The following is an 18,000-nucleotide window of genomic DNA, read 5'->3' as shown; positions in this document are numbered from 1 at the left end:
TGAAATCTGGTTCTGCTGAAATGAATGGCTTTTAGTCAATCCAAAAAGTCAACCATCACTTACCTAATACTGATAAATATATATAAATCATCTAGAAAAGTTGCGTATCTATAGCTATATATTGCATGTAATTTCAAGTAAGAATTCTAAAAATAGAAAGAAACTTTACAAGTAAGCATATCTTCATTGGATCAGATCCTTCCTCATTGAAATGTTAGTTGGTTATTTGGAATGACTTTGATTAATTGCTAATATTCCTTTGCCTAGCTAATTATTTTCCATCTCCAAAGTCTTATGATAGAAGGATGGTCACTAAAAAAAAGATTATAGATCATAAATATTATGCACATACTTTATAGGAAGAAAATGAAAAAAATGATCTTGAAAATTTCTCTTATGATAATATGCGTATGGAAAAAAACTGTGTTGATACTTCTTGCCTTAATCTCTAAATTTAGTATATCAAATGTAGTACATCAAAATCACATATAATCTCTAAATTTAGCATATAATCTCTAAATATAATATATAATCTCTAAATTTAGTATATCAAAATCACATATATGGACAAATAATGATATATATTGTGGAGAAGGGGGCTGCAGAGGGAGAAGATTGAGACAAAACAATAGGAAACTGGAATTTCAGTTTTTTAGAGACAAATATATTAGAAAATTAATTTTAAAAAATCGTATTCTTCTTGCAGTTGAAAGCTGAAAAATCTTATTCTTATTCTTCTTGCAGCCTTTCTAATAGTTTTCAATAACAATTGGAATCCCCATAGGTTTTTTATTGAAGATACCAGAACAGATGGAATGGGAAGAGAAGTCCAATAATTAGAAGTGGAACAGATTATCTTGCATTTTCCCTAAATAACCACGTTATAATTGCCTGATCATAACATCAGGAAGAGCCCTGTACTTGCAGGATGGGTGACTCATGCTCCTGTCCCTTCCCTCATGCAGCTGTCCCTCCGTGTCCCAGGACCCACACACCTGCACGGTGAGCAGCAGAGTTTACAGCAGTTGTGCTCCACCGTTCATTTCACACGTTTTTTCTCAGTATTTACATTCCCAAGCCAAGCGAATGCCACAAGTACTATACTGCTATCAAGGCAAGTTTGTTAGCACTGGCTCCCTGTCAAGTCTAAGCAATTAAATAAATTACAAAACATCCTTTTCTGTATTTAGAAGAAACATGCTGGCTGGAGTGCGCTTGCAATTTGCTCTTATCTGTAGATACTATGGAAATATTTGCCATTAGTTTCTTAAAAGAGATAATTCTCTAGACTTCTAAAGCAACCCAGACTGTTTGACGAAAAATAGAGTGCCATGTCAAGGCTTAACATGATCAAGCTCAGTAAGCTGGGTTTTTTCTAATAAAACAGTAACAGCTATTAATAAATGCAATGCTCTGGCCATTTTATTAAGGTCAGTGGAAGTTTTGTAATCTTTCCCTATTTCTTTTTCTCAGAATCCTCTGGATGGGTCAAACTTTTCTCTCTGGTCTCCACAGACTGAGTGAGCAGCATCACCCCCTCCTCTCTTCTTATCTGCTTCTAGGAAACATTGCTTTGGACTTGTTTTCACTTTGAAGTTTTCCAAGTACAAAAGAAAAAGCAGCTGCATCTTTTTCAGCTCTCTGTTCTCCTGCCATCTGGACTAATGGAGATCTTTCTGAAATCCTTATGATCCTTTTACTTGATTTATTTAAACCAGCCCCTACCCTTGCCTTTTGTACTGTCCCAACCCAAATGCAGTGAAAGGTGTTTGCTTTGCTGCTGCCACCCCTAATTGAAAACACATCAGGTAACACCAACTGAAGCCACACTCTTGTCCACAGCGTGGTGCAACTTGTATAAGTCTCCATTTTTTACCTCAGTTCATGTTCTTTGGTGCTGGGCATCAAGCCTGTTATTGTCCCAGGATTAAGCACTGCACTCCCTTCCCTTCTGGTTCAGAAAACACAAGTTTTCTTACAAACTGAAACTTCCCTGATAAAAGAACAAGAGCAAAATATCCAAATATATATTACCTTGAAAGTTTCATAATTTGGAGGAAAGCACTTAACTGCAGTTAGCTTTTTAGAGTCTGTTATCCCTTCAACTCTCATATAACCTGATTTTTCTCAAAATCCAACTCTTTTCTCAAAATCCAACTCTGATTCTGGCACCACTGAGGTGCCATTCAACCCTCAGTGAGCCTCAGCACAGGCTTTCTTTCAGGAGGCACTGAGCTGCTACCCACAAAAACCAAGTGAGTCTGTCACCAGGAATGCTGCTGAGGGAATCCTTTGTTGCTTGTTGGACATACAGATTTATCTTTGCAGCTGGTTTCTTGCTCCTTATTCCCTTCAATATGCCAACCCACCAGCTCAGTAGTGCACAAAGGTAAAAGGGGTCTGGTCACATAGATCCTCACAGATGTGTCTAATCCCTTAACCACATCAGACAATTTCCAACACTCTTGAACGTCATCATAGTTCAGAGAATTTCATGCCTCATTTGCTTTTCCTGCATAATACACAATCTCCTATACTGGTTACCAAAGTTGCTTCTTGTTTTCTAAGTTTTTCTATCGATATTGCCCTGTAAATATCCTTCAGATTAAAGATGGCTGCAAAAATGAATTTTGGTTACTCAAAGAGGTCTCCTGAAAATATTTGCAACGGAAACCCAGGTCTCCACTAAATGAAATCTATTTTCCAATTATAATTTTCAAATTTTCAGAAATTTTAGAAGAAGTTTGTACATTAAGTCCACCCCTTTTCTATCCAAACCATCACGCCAGTCACAATCTTCCGCTCACTTGCCATCATTTCCATAGCTAGGCACATGCTTTTAAAAGAACCACTATCTTCCTGTTTAGAAAAACAACAATGATGGAGGGAAGAAAGGTAGATTTAAAAACATTCATTATATTGTCCATGTAGTCTACACATGTTCCACATTGAATTTAATTGTTCTGCCACAGCATAGGCCATGCAGCACACAAGCACCTGTCCAAAAGAGATCAAACATGTACAGGTTTTTTCTAGCTGTTGCCCTTAACTAAAGCAACAAGAACATCTTAATAGGATTTCCTGGAGGATTTCAACATCCTCCTAATCAGATGACATACTACATCTACTTCTTTTCAGAGCCCACACTCTTGAACGTCTTCAGCAAGGGACAAGTCAGAGCTCAAGCTTTACAAGTTACCAGTGCATCCTGTAGCACCACACATGGAAAACAAATAGTGCAGAGACCTCACTCCACACATGAGAGTAGGAGCCAGGCTTAGCACTTCCCTCACCTAACAATACAAGGAAAGGTACTTGAACCTGCCTGTGGAAAGAGCACAGGAGTTGCATTATTTTTCTAGCTTTCTACAGTTCTGTAGGTCATTCAACAAAGGAAGGCAAGTACTACAAATTTACCAGTGCCTTACAATATTCAAAAGCTTTATATGTTTTTGCTGTGACCACACAATCATGAATGATTTTATCAAACCAAAAGGCATAATAAAATACAGACCATGTAGTCCTGGATAGGCTTCCCACTATTAATCAGTGCCATGGTGCTTACTTAAGTCACCAAGGGTATAATCCACCACCTCTGCAGCACTTCAACATATACATATATACATATAAACAAACAGCTCAAGACTCAGATGTAAATAATAATTTCATTTCAACATGGTGCTTTTGTGACTTCGGGTGCTGTGAAATAGTGAGCAACCATCAAGCCTGAACAAACCTGGGCTGTTGTAATTGTGTGTTTAGCTCTGATGGTCTGTGAGAAGAGCACAGCGTGTGTCTGAAATGTGCCCCCTGATTCTTGGGGCTGTCCTGTGCAGGAGCTGGAGCTGGACTTTGATGATCCCTGTGGGTCCCTTCCTACTCAGAATAATCTGTGATTATGTGAGTTTTTTGCAACTTGACCCTGAAAGGAGGGCAGCCTGCTATTCAACATTAAAATATAACCTAAAAGACTGATAAACTGAATTTCACTGGCCTTTTCCCTGCTATTATTCTTAGAATTAAACTTCAAAGGGTTACTAGCTAGCTGTCTGCTACAAAGCTGCATTTAAAATAACTTCTGGGGGAAGAAAGAAACAAAAAAAATGAAAATAAATGGTGTCTGAATTTTTGAAGAGTTCAAAAAAGGGGACCTCAGAGCACAGGGTTACAGACAGCATAGGGTCATGGCATTCAGAAGATCAAAGTCCACAAATCCTGTCTTTCTTGAATTAAGGTGCACTGCTTTACTTAGTCTCAAAGGCAGCATTGATGAATAAGTGAGAACTTGAAAATTTATAAAACTAAAATATATACTATCTACCCTCTATTTATAATGGGAGAAGAAAGACAATAGATTTCAAATTAACAGATCTGCTAGCCCAGACTGCTGCACTTGTGATGTTATTGAACATTAATTAAACACCAGTATCTGACAAAAAACCTTATTTTGCCTCGGGGTGCAGCAATGCTCCAGCCCTGTCAAGGCTGGGACATAAAGACTTTTGATACTGTTATGTTTTCAAAGAATGCATGAACCTTGACAACTCTACCCTCAGCTTACCTTCAGAAAGAGAGAAGGAAAAAAAAAAAAACAAAAAAAGAAAAGAAGTCGGTAACAGAATGTTTCTGTTAAATTAAATTGAGATTGGATCAAACAAGAATTTTTTTTACCCAAACATTTGAACTGATTTAACAGTGCTTCAACTGATATAAGCCTTCCAAAAAAAGGCTTCTTTTTTCTTCTAGCTTCCCAGAGACAAATTAATATCACTTTATTTATTTCATAAATTAAATATAATTAATCAAATACCAAGCTGAAAATAAAGACAAACAAAGAGAAGTTGAAAGCATTTTTTGAGAATGTGCCATCCAGCCTGCATCTGCTTTCCATGATGACACCAGGAGCAGGCTGGGCAGCCTCACTGCTCCTCTTCTCCTAACACTGCCCTTGAGCCAGCACAGGGGATCAGACCAGTTGTAAACAAACACAAACCAACAAAAGAGAGACTTGCCTTCAATCAGACCAGTGAGCTGGTCAAGCTGAAGTCATGGTTGGGAAACAGAGAGTACCAAGTCAGTAGCAGCAGAAAAGAAAAACTTTGTTGAGCACTGATGCATCTTATTGTCATCCAGACTCATCTGAACTAGCCCTCATCTTCCCTGCAGTGTAATTTCAGTCAAATTTCATGCCTGCCACTTTGTGTTCCTGGTTATTTCTCTCAGGATGGTATCTGTTTAAGCTGACAACATGGTAGTGTTAACTCAAGTTCACCTTACGAACACAGCAATCCAGTCCTGCATTCCCTGAATAGGGATTCCTGCTTATGTGGTTCATTGGTTATTACTCAGCTCCTGATTTCCCTTCTATACTTTGGTATAATTCATTTTTCCTTTTCTTCAAAGGGAAGATAACCTATTAGTTATTAAAGTTACTCAGTTTGTTCTTCTCTTTTAAAATTACGGTGACCCCATCAGTTCTCTCACTGCTCTGGAACCTCTTTTACAAGTACCACAGATCTGGATTTTCATCCATGCAAGTATCCTTGTGGTGTGTCTGTCAGAGCCAGTGCTTTGAAGATTCTGGTTCATCGATACACTCTGACCTGTTCTTGCAGGCTTTTTTTGTTTATATTGGCAACTGTCACATGAACAGAACATAACTGATCTTTCTAACAAAAAGTAATTACAAACTGGCTCCATGCAACCCAAACTTTTGGTTTTATCTGACTCTCACAATAACAATCCAAATTTTAATTTGATATTATGTAAGTATTGTAAGTGCACTTAGAGAAAGATTTCTTTAGGTTTGATGCTTATTTCAGTCTCATTTTATTTTCTATTTTTTTCCTACAGATACATGTTGCTCTTTCTTCATCATTCTTAGCAATTTAAACCCTTTTCCATTTCCTACCCCTACATACAGCTCTTGTGCTTGAGTCTGTAGGAATTGTATAGTTTAGCCAAATTATTCTTGCCACATTTCCTGACTTGCCTCTACCATGAGACAGTTTGCAGTTGCGTTCTTATTAGGGTTTCTTTAGAAGAACTTTCAAACCCTTACAGTATGCTTGATAAAAAAAAATTATACCGATAAGGATATCTTACAGAAAAAAAACCTCAATCCTCTTTTCAGAACTGCTTTCACTACTGCCTTTTTGATGTGTTATCATGTTGCAACATTTTGCTTCATAATTAAAAACCAGGCAAGATGGCTATTCTGTCATTTTTTTTTCTACTAAAAAGCAACTCCCCCTCAGTTCTAATAAATAATGCTTTTCCCTATCTTAAAAATAAGTGTAAGATTTCACTCTAGTTTTAAAAGCAATAATCAATACTTCATATTCAGTATCCTAAATGCTAGTTTAAAGTTGAATCTAAGCATCAGAAAAACTCCAGCTTGCCTCTGGAACAGGTAGTGTATTTCCCTTTCACTTCTAAATCCCTGGTTATATACTGTGGTAAATAATTGAGCCTGTAATTCTGAGTAGTGAGAAAGAAGCAATGAGCCTTCATTTTTTTCTCCCTGTTCTGATGCCTGATTTAAGAATGTGGTAAAATTCCCAATCACTGGGTTTTAAATTCACATTCAAACATTCTTATTATATAATTCTCAAGAGTACCACACATCTCAAACCTTGCCTTTGTGATTGGCAAGACTGAAGAGAGTATTTTCTGACTAAAGGCAGTGCACATTTAACAGAAAGCATATGGTTTGAAATATGACTTTGTATTTCTAAAATATTCAAAACTTAACAATGAGAGTTGAAACCATATAATTTAAAGAAAGGGTGTTTTGGTTTTGTGAAGTGGAAAGAACTGGCAAAAAGCTCAAAGGAGAAAAAGTACTACTATTGCAAAGGCGTGGCTTCCACCCCCAGTGATGTTTCTAGTAGCTATAATGCCACTCCCAGCAAAAAGGGAAAGCAAAACCACTGAAATGCTACCCAGATTCTTGGAGAAAGAATTACTCATGCAAGATTTTGAAGTCACAGATGAAGGCATTTGATGAGTATATGTTTAGACACAAAGAAATCTTTAAAATACTTTATAATATAACTTTGCTTATATTTACAAAACCAAGAGAAGCATGCTTGCTTTTATAAACTGGAGATCTGGGTCTATGATGTGTGATGTAAAAAACGCTGGCAAATAATTCAAACATGGATCTATTACCCTGGTGCAAATCTGTCATCGTTCCTTTTAAGTCCAGAGAATCACCAGGATTAGCAGCAGTACAAGTGTGAAATTTGGCTAAATAACTTCAGCTGGAGGAGCTCTGTGTAGAAGCAGCAGCTGCCAGGTCAGACACTACACTGAACCTTCCCCAGTGCAAAGCAATAGCAAGACAAGGTACCAAAGTATTTGTTACCAATTTCATGTCATCCGTTTGACCTACATCCACAGAAACTGCTACATGCTCTTTGCTGACTAAGAGTTCTCAAACTGCTGCACAGAGAAGCCCACTGAGGACATGAAACATGCCAGCACTCACTGGAAAGAGGTGAACAACTGACATTCCACAGAGCAGCACTTGTAGGAGGAACCCAGCAAGGGAGTCGTGCAGACTGACTTGGAGTGCAGGGAGGGCATCACAGCCCACTCACTCCTCTATCTATTACCACTTCTATTGGACTCTCCCTCCATTTCTGTGCAGATGTCTGAATTATAACACCTTACATAAATATCTGCTACAGTAGCATGGTAAATCTGCAAGGGAAGGATCAAACACTGGCTCCTTTGTTAAGGTCAAGGCTGGTATGTTTCTGTGGATGCACCAGACATAGTTTCACAGTTCATGCATTCCAGAATGGGTTTAAAATATGCCATGTATCTGCCCAGTAGATACAGCCTTTCTCAGAGAAACCATACCCCAGAATACACTCAGTGCCATATAACCTAAGGATTCTAACCAAAGTCCTTAATTCAGGAGCTGGAGTTCCTTAAGGTGATCGATAAGCAGCTCTGAACCTGCAATCTGCAGTTGCAGTTCTATCACCTGAAGAAGGATCCCCTATTTTTTTAAACAGTCACCTCCAGGAGAAGCAGAAGCGCTCTCCCCTCCACCTCCACTGGTGGTACCTACACCCTTGTAATTTCTGTGTCCTTTTCCCAGAATTTTTAAAACAGTTCTGTGGAACTATTCGATTTGAGTCTGCGAGAAATTTCTCCATTACTACTGTACATGTCTGTCAGCAGAAGGAAGATCAGATAACTGAATTTAGGATTAACTTGCTTTTATGCATTTTGACCAGGAAAATGCATGACCACCTTAGTTGGTTCCAAAGAAAAGATTCTTAGGCATTTGAAAAAGTATAGTCAGATTGGAGGAAATAGAAGAGTAAGTCCATTTGCCAATAGGAAAATGCTTAGATTTATGAGAAAAAGGTAAATTATTCTAAATCTACCTCAAAGATGCAATATGTATCAAGTTTTGGTGGTTTGGGGTTTTGTTTTCTTTGTTTGTTTTTTTTTTTTTTTTTTTTTTTTTTATTTAAAGTCCATTTCACCATCTTTGCAAAGACAGTTTTTAATCTTATAGTTTTCTGCCAACACAGAGTTTCAGGCTTGTACAACACCTTTTTGGACATGAAATTCAAACGTCTTCTATTAAACTTTTCAAAATTGCACAAAAAAAAAATCATGCAAAATGAAATTTAATCCTCAAATATGTTTTCTGTTATAAAAGAGCAGAAATGTACATCACATATTTTAAATGCTTTATGGAACACAATTGAATTATGGAACACACATGAATTGATTACTGTGACTAATGCCTCAACTGGAACAAAAAAAAAAAGAAAGAAAAGAAAGGAAAAAAAGAAGATCAGTTTGTCTTTAGACAACACCAGAGCCAGAATACAAAACAGCCATAACCTTTTTCTTTTTTTTCCCCTCAAACTTAACAGCATTGTTTGCAACAAAGGATTTCAGAAGAGCAATCATTTAACATGAAAAAAGAAAAGTAAATATGCCTCCAACACAAACTGAGAAACAGTCATGCTGTGACATGAGTGCTCACCTGCAGCAAATTATTTAATTCTTGGGATCCATTATGAAAGGTAGGAAAAATTAACTTAAAATGGGAATAAGAAGAAATCATAAGAGCAACTGGATTCCAGTGTGGCAAACATCAGAAAACTGCAGCTGACTTTGAGATTTCAAACTTTGGTGTCTATAATAACAGAGATTTGAACATGATGAGCATTGCCCAGTATTTCTATTTCTGTACACACATGTTCAAATATAACAGCAGAGAAAATCTGTAAATCAAGCTAAAACCACCCAGTCTTCATATGTTGGGCTAGGTATAGATTAATAAATCACTCTCTCAGGCAGAGGTGCAGAGGTAAAAGACTTAGACCAAAAAAAAAAAAAAAAAAAAAAAAAAAAAACCAGAAAATAAAAATATCTGGACATTTTTTTCTGAAAAAAATTTTAATGCCCTTGATCAGGCAGTGAGAAATATAAGAAAAAGGTATAAATAGAAAAAATGCTTGATGTGCTTCCAAATAATACTTGAGTTGAAAGAGCAAGAGAGAGTAGCAAACAAAGACCTGCCAGAGTAGCACTTAAGGTGAAGGAGGAAAAAGTCTAATAAAAGCCTAATAACCTGGTCACAGCATGAAGGACAAAGCTCAAACTATCCATGTGTCCTTGACATGAAGGAAGGACTCATAAGTCCATCTCTGATAAAGCTTATTGTGATGAGCAGCAGGTGCCTTTTAACTGGGAAAGGATTTACAAATTGAAAAGAGACTGAGGTAAAGTAAGCTCTGGGAAGTCTAGAAAACACAAAAAGTTAAATATGGACACCCTTGGAACAATACATGACAGATACAGAGGCTAGAGGGGGTACAGATATTTAAAAGACTTCTGAGGTGAAGAATTCTAAAAGTTTCTGGAGAATACTGAAATAAAAAGATGTGAGAAAACCAGGTCTGAACATCATAGAAACAACATGAACATCAAGATTGTTCTGAGAGAGATTTAACGTTCACGGTGGCAGCCTTTTTTAGCTGAACCAAAGTGCAGAAATAATCTTCTAAGAGATTTTGAGATTCTCAACAGCACATGCATTTGTATCAAGACTGAATAAAACAGTACTGTATGCACAAGAGAAGCAATTGTACACTGGCAAGGAGAGGATTAGATGATCAGCAACCATGACTGCACTTGTTAAAGATAATTTGTAATAAGGTATTGATAGTCAGTGTTAAACTTTTGTTTTATGAAGTACAAGCAAGGCCTTGCTTTATTTCAAGGATGCCATATCTTTCAGAAAGTTCTATTATGAGTTTTGATAAAGAGATCAATAAACCAAAATTTTACAGAAGCAAATAAAACCACAACCCTATGGTACCAGCTAACATCAATGAGAACCCCAATGCAATGTATTTTATTGGGTCCATTTTACAGCAAAAAAGTGCGTCCTTCCTCCACAAGAGCTGTTAAAAGCTCAATATTGTAACATAGAAATAGACAGAAATAGCTCTATATTTCTCTGTATAGAGCAGTAAAATGCTCTAGCTTAAGAAACAAGAACACTTATTTCTGTTTCAATTTTGCATTTTTATTTTCTGATGGAACTTGCAGTCTTTTCCACTTGAAGTGCAGAAGACAATATAAACACTAACAGTGTTCATTTTAATTCTGGACTATTACCTATTCCTGTGGAGAAGTAAAGCAGAAAGTCTTTTAACACTTCTGACAAATCTGGTCAACAATTGAACAATTTAGTAGTTGTTGACAATTGAACAATTTAGTAGTTCTCAATACAGGAGTAGTTGCAAATTCTGGGAAAAGAAGGTTGCTAAAATTCCCTCTCACTCTGCAAGTGGAATTTTCCACTTCATATAAACACTATTTTTGTCAAAGTGATTTGTACAGAGTCATGCTACCACTGCACATGAAATGGAAAGTTCCACAGCTGTAATGGAACTGGGAGCTTTTGTTCATGGAACATTTTTTTTTCATATTAAGGACAAGCGTGCGTCATAGTCAAAAGCAGCATTGCTTATCTTCACAGTAAATACAAGATTTACAAATTTTATTCCTAAATATCACTTGTATCTAATTTTAAATGCTAATGTTTCATAATGCATTCCTAGCAAAGTTCATGATAAAACACGCTGAGCACAGCTGCTAGTTGCCATGTCCCTTACATCTACTGTAACAACCAGCCTGCATGCAAAGCACTGGGAGCTGAATCGGCAGAAAGCAGAAGGAGCTTTCATTTAGGGACATTAGGATTTGTGCAAGTGGCAACAAAGGAAGATATCTATCCAAGAACTTATATTTACTCTTTCTAGAGTGATAGCAACTTTCAGCTATTATTCCTACATGTATCAAAGCATTTTGATTAAAATCTGATCACTGCATCACAGAATTTCAAGTCATCCAATCCATCTACATGAAATAAAACAAGAATTCTACCTTAAATCTAAAATGTCAGTCAAACACCACATTATTTGGAAATCACTTTACTATAAATAGCACTCAAAACAGTGGGAAAAGAAGAACAGGTAAATGAAAATCTAGCAGAGAAGTGGGAAAAAAAATACTGGCTCCATGGAATTTTGTGTATTTTTGATACACTTGTATCTCAAAAAAAATCATATCTTTTAACAGATCTATTGACAAGAAGCTACAAAAATCCCTAATATATTCACAGTTAAAGGAAAGATTATGTAATATTTGCAGAGTAGATAGAAAATAATGACAAGTGTCAAGATCTTGCTCATAGTCTGGAACTTCAATTACTTAAAAGAAATATAAAGGAAAACAATTAGAAAGATGATAGCAGTTAATGGGTGCAGAATAATTGATGGAATTACAACAACTGCTTAGGCATTTCAAGGATCATCCTTCAATAGCAAGAAAGAACTGTTCTGTCTAATAAATGTAAGAACAATATAGATACATCAACCACTTTCCCCTAAAGGTCTGGAATCTCACTGCTCCATGTTTTGGTTATGCTGGAAAAGCCAATGTTACAAAACTATAAATATCTATTTGGCTTGCAAAGAAAACTGTCGCTGGTGATAAATCACAGAAAAAAAAAAAAGAATGATATGCAACTTTCAGTTTTCAGAAGCGTTTATAGAGCTGGAATTTAGTTCAATAATAGCTTTGCTTGTAGATTGAACAACTTCCAGAATTGGTGAGATTTAACATGTAAAATATGTCAAGAGGGAAATGCTCCCCAAAGGAGTCAAGCAAAGGGAAGAGTACTAAAATGGGATACAAAATTTCACTGATCGAGTCAGCAGATTTGACTTCACAGAATCGAGCCTGACTTAAGCAGGCACTGCTCAGCTGGAGGCCAGGCTGGAGTTACCCGGTGGCCTTCAGCTCCTGTGACAGACCTACATGTGGTACCTTTACACACATAACTGCCCTTCTCAGGAGAGCAAACAGGTACAGGAAAACCTCTAGTACCTGCACTACAACCACTTTGCTAAAAGGAGTCTGTCAGTCTCATGAGCTACTGTTGTCTTGTCCCTCATTAAAAAGAGTTCATTTCATTAAGTGTCCTGGCAACTACAGACCCCACTGGCAGTGACCCATATCAATAAATCTCATCAAGGACGTTTACCCAAGCTGATTTCATTCTTAAAAAGATTCCCACCATCCTCTCCTCTTGTACTCCTTTACTTATAGTTGAATGCATGAGAAAAATGAATGAGTAGGTTAAAAGTAAAAAAAAACAACCTCAACAGTTTTCTTAGTTGCTGATATCAGAGTGATGTGCTGACAGCAGAACTGGTAGAATATGCAGGGTGCTTCACTCTTCCCCATGTCACTGGTATCTCCCCTCAGCACCATGCACACGCTTTGCTCTCACAGCAAAGCGGGAGACCTTGCCTTGAGGGTCCCCACCCCACCCCACGGTGGCCTGCTGTCCTGAGAGCCTTCCTGTAAACTATTCCACTTTTCATCATTGCAGCTTCACACAAAGTTCAAGCCCTGATCTGGAAGAGATCCCTTGTAAAGAGCCACATCAGTGCTGACTACAAAGACAGCTTCCTTAACTGGTCCATCTTTTGAAGGATACATATTTGTATAAACTTTAAAAAAATAGGAGAAAATAAGCAAGATAAAAGTTTCATTAGTTCATTCAAACTATTTCTGAACTTTTCACAAGACCGTTAGGGAGCTGTTAACACCAAGTAATAAATAGCTTGTAACAGTGCACTCCTTTGAAATGTTCCAGTGTTACCCACAACAGTGGCTGCATTGCTCCTTTAAGCTGATCTGGTCTCAAATGGCACAGCAGAAGAAGCTGTAAGCAAAAAAAAAATTGAATACATGCTGTAAGACCTCAGCTTAAGTTTTGTCACACAACACACTGACATTTGAAAGGTTGATGATGTAGGTTAGAATTTCTGTTTCATTAAGACTTTTGTTAAAAAAGTCAAAATAACTGGGAACTTCAGAAACTCTATTATTTGTTTGAATGAAATGCATGCTTTGGGTTTATCTATACACTTTGAGACCCAAAAGACTGCTCAGAAAGCTTTAATGTCTGAGATAAATGAAAACAAATAAAGAAATCAAACATTAAGCAAGAGTTGCCTGGGTTTCTTAGTACAAGTAGGCTAAATTAATAGAATACAACAAATTAAATAAAATACACTAATGTTATCTTTGTTTAGGAAGGGCACAAGCAGGTAACCAAGGACCACGTGAGTATCTGTCCAGTTTTCTCAAGTCTGAGAGACATCAGCTGATATCCTGTGCTGCTGTCAGTGAATGAAGCTTTTCTGTTTGCCTGCATCAAAATAGGGTTTGTTTGATGCTGCCAAGTAAGCTCTGGAGAACAGCTGGTTGCACTTTCCATCCTCCATCTTTCTCATGGAGAAGAAAAGCCTTCTTTGATAACAGACAGTTCAAGTAACAGGGAACCCCACATTCAATAAATGCAGTGAGACTTCCACAAAATACAGAGCACTAACATGATACTTTAACTGGAGAAAGTGGCACTCAAATTCAGCTAATTCGAGATTGCAAAAGGTGTCTTGGTACACACTGCTCTGATAACAGGCATACATACATATTAAGAGGCAGAATTCCCACAGTAGATCCAGCACCAGCAGTTCACATAGATTTGTCAAATATCAGACAAAAATTATTCAAAACAATAGAGCTTTATTTTCATTAACTTAACACATCTGTCACTACTTTTTCTTAAGAATGGATTTCCTTATTTAGCATGTCTCTACATAAAAAACTATTATAATTCCTATTCTCCCTGCTTTAACATCAATCATACTTTAAAAAAAAAAATTTCTCTCATAGTTGGTTTCCAGCAATAGTCTCAGCACTGTTCAGTCTGACTTTCTCATGGCTTTTTCCCCGATTGTTTTTCAATTTTACATGTCAGTGAAACTTCCAAATCCCTGACACCATGAGCTTAAGATCAAAAACTGATGAAAATCCCACCCCAACCCCTTTTTTAAGAAAAGCATTTCCTTTTCTTTTTAAACATACTTCCTTTTTTAAATCAACACTGAAGTTAGATGAGAATTTCAACTTTTATCACATTTAGGAACTGACTCCACTTTTCTAAAGCAGCTCTTGTTCTCTGTTCCATCAAGAAACAGAGAAGAAAGCTTGAGCTGCTCTCCAGATGGCATATATTGTACATACAAGGAGCTCTTCACTTTCCATGCAATTCATTCCATTAGGGAAGGTAAACCACAGTTTTGAATTTTAAAGCAGGATCTCATGTATAATTTATAAAAACTGCCAATTGCATCAACCTTACTTTTTCTGGTGTATTTTCTGCTTCCAAGTGTCCTATGCTGTTATACTTTAGCCATAGGTGCAGTATCAATTACTGGCTGTAAGTGACCCTGCCCTGGCATCCGTTTTGTTGCTATCAACAGTCCCTTGAACGTTACAGATTTTTGGCTGACATCATCACCTACTGCTTTGTTGTTACTTCTTAAAGTTGCCATAGAGACAAAAGAACAGCTGAATAGCAACCTTAATGCTCAAGAAATGGTTATTTTTTAGTAGTAGGATGCTACTTGCCAGTAGGTTCTAATAGAATTTATTTTCAATAGTGAGTTTTGAGTCAGAACCTTGCTCAAAAAAAAAAGAAAATGGCAAAGACAAAAGAGCCTTGTGTTTCCTCCTGCCCACTGTAGTTCCGCTGCTACTGAAGAGGCAAAGGAGACTGTCTCCCTGCTGTGGCACGAGATAAACACAGCAGATGTTGACTCCAGCCCCATACCCTGAAGGATAAAACAGTCACTGCACAAAGACCCTTACCTTATTCTCTCTTCTGACATATATATTTTCTCATGTCTCAAAATGGGGGCGGCAATAAAGAAGCTTCATGCTTCATCTTCCTCACCAAGTAAAGCGCTTCACCACCTCACGCAAAGTGCTGCTTCATCCATAGAAACACAACACAACCTAGGAAAAAAAATCAAGGATTCCTCCCCTCCTTGAATTTTTTCCTCTAGCCACACAGATCTGCTTTCTCTCTAGCATGACCCTTCCTGTACAGAGTATGTGCAGAAGCTCAGACTAACAGCTGAATCCCACCGCCCACTGCCCCATTAACTCATATTACAGTATAACTTGCAACTGATGGGAACTGAGGGCACTCAGCCCTGGGATACTTGGCATCTTTCAGATTCCAGTCCTAGGTTTTGAAATCCTTCCATCTCTCCACAGCTCCTGAGTGAACAGAATGCATGGGCTCAGAGTAAGTATTACCTTTTCTGTCTTGAATCCTGTTGTTGAGAAGTCAGAGGATTTCTAAAGATAACTATAAATAGCAGATTATCCCTGGTTTGGTACAAACAAAACACAATAAATCAGAACCTTGTCCTGCAAAGCCATCCCACAGACAGAGCAAGCAGCTGTCAGGAACAGCTGAAAGAATATTCTCCTGTCCAAGAGCCTTCACATCACCCTCAACTTGACACCACTGCCCTGCTCCCCACACCTTAGTGGCAGCATGAACACAAAACCTGTTCCCAGGGGTTGCTGCCTGATCCTCCCCCAGCAGCAGGAGCAGCTTTAGCCCCTCAATTTCCTGCCCCATGAGCAGACTGTTATCTGTTTATCACCAGAGCTTATCTGCTCCTGCAAGGTGCAGGATAATAGTCAGGAGGAATACTCTAGCAAGACAAATAGGGGATAATGCAGAAGGGAAGGAGGAAAACTGAGATACAAGAGATTCTTCCTCCTCCTCCTCACCAGGCCTCCCTTCTGAAAGATTCCTGCACACCCTTTCCCAGTCACTGAATTTTCTCACCCCCTGCCTCTGCTCCCCACAGCCCTGACATCCCACTTGAGGCTCCTTTCACCTCTGCCGTGGCCTCTTCTGAACCCTCAGCTTTCAACAACCTGGCCTCTGTGCCAAAATACATTTTGTTGACACTTCAGAAAGAACACTTCACACTGACAAGCATGAGCTTTTGCTCACATTGGACAAAATCTGCTTTTACTAAGAAGCCTTGAATTGACTTTGGAGCTCACACAGGAGCAAAAATATTAAATGTTAATATATGAAAGGGCAGGCAGGCTGTAACAGTGGAGGTCTGTTCGTCCAGCTTGGGAGTTTCCAGCTGAGTGAGAACATTTTCATGATAAACTGGCATTAAACACACAGACCGATTCTAGTTTTAAAAATTCTAATCTACAGAAAAGGTGCTTAACATGGGAAAAAACCCTTAAAAATCACTACTTTTTGTTCTTTTGAGCAAGTAATTTTCTATCAGTTGAGGGAGAAGAAACAATTCAGCATCTCAGACATCACTCATCTCAGGGCTAAGGGACAAGATGTAAACAATCACAACAACAAACAGAAGGAGTAGGAAAATAAAAGCAACTTCATAAAAAAGAGGGCAAGACCATATTTTAAATTAGCTCCTTCCCCACTCAGGAGTTACCTTAATCCAATCTGAGCTTTGCCTCAGCAGTTCCTGCTCTAGGCTTGCTCGATCACACAGATTGTACATCTTAGGCAAATCTCCTGGGCAGATGCCCAGCAAGAGAAGAGCTCGCTTTGAAAAGAGGAAGTGCTCTCCTCTGATGGAGGAGAGAGGCAGCAGCCCCTCTGACAGGGATGCCCAACAACAGCACACAATGCACCCACTGGAAGAGCATCTATCAGGGAGCAGGAGGCTGAGACCCCGGGCGCCACCCCACCCACACAGCAGCAACTGCTGGATTCTGGGTGTGAGCCACCTCACAGCCCCAGCTACAGACAGAAACGCGCAGTCTGGCACACCACTGCTGACAGATTGCCAAGTCCAATTCTACACCTCTCTGAAAAGGAGAGTGGAAGGGAAAAGACAGATCTTAATATTAGTAGTGATAATAACAATCACAGAATTAACTAGGTTGGAAAAGATCTTTGATATCATTGAGTCCAATCTATGACCAAACACCACCTTGCCAACTAAACCACGGCACTGCGTGCCACAGGCCATCTTTTCATAAGCACCTCCAGGGAAGGTGAGTCCACCACCTCCCATGATGATGAAAATAAGAATAATAAACCACAATGACATTTCTGATCCTTGTGCCCCCACAGTCAAGACTGAATGGAAGGGAAAGAAGTCCACACACTATAATATGAGGTAAAACTCAAAGGGAAAAGGAAACAAGTTGAATGGCACCCTCAGATTCAGTCTCAATGGTATTTTTATCAAACATGTTCGGAATTGCTCTCACCTTGGGAGCAAAAAAAACTTCCCTGAAACATAATTTAAAGAAATATGTGCTGGGAAAGGAAATAAAATGTTTCAGTTTAAAGTGCTATATGGAAAGACCATTTTATAGGGGAAAGACTTTTGGAAAAGAATTTTCAATGAAAAAAATTCCAGATGGAATTCAAAAAGAAACAAAGCAAGACACTGATAACATCAAGGACAAGTTGTATTTGAAGATTAGCATACATTCATAACATATGAGGCGTAATGAAATGGTGTGTATTTAAAACTTCGTAGCCATTCATACAAAATTGTTATGAGGTAC

At 38.1% G+C, this 18,000-nt stretch overlaps 1 protein-coding gene across 6 annotated transcripts in view; it reads right to left on the bottom strand.

Moving 5' to 3' along the window:
- The window catches only part of ZNF385B (zinc finger protein 385B), a 157,609-nt gene that overhangs the window by 60,465 nt on the left and 79,144 nt on the right, over positions 1-18,000 (bottom strand). The window contains exons 1-2 of one of the 6 annotated variants that reach the window (XM_053983009.1): positions 14,768-14,854; positions 13,224-13,282 (exon numbers count right to left, since the gene is read on the bottom strand). The exons of 4 other annotated variants lie outside the window; for them this stretch is intronic. The gene's annotated coding sequence lies outside the window, so the exon portion shown is untranslated. Of the gene's footprint in view, positions 1-13,223; positions 13,283-14,767; positions 14,855-18,000 lie in introns of those variants that run through there. One more of the 6 variants, XM_053983012.1, reaches the window with a different exon arrangement.

This window comes from Vidua macroura, chromosome 7 (genome assembly GCF_024509145.1).
Source record: "Vidua macroura isolate BioBank_ID:100142 chromosome 7, ASM2450914v1, whole genome shotgun sequence".
In the NCBI taxonomy this organism is placed as follows: Eukaryota; Metazoa; Chordata; class Aves; order Passeriformes; family Viduidae; genus Vidua; species Vidua macroura.
This window is presented reverse-complemented; position numbering and strand designations above follow the sequence as displayed.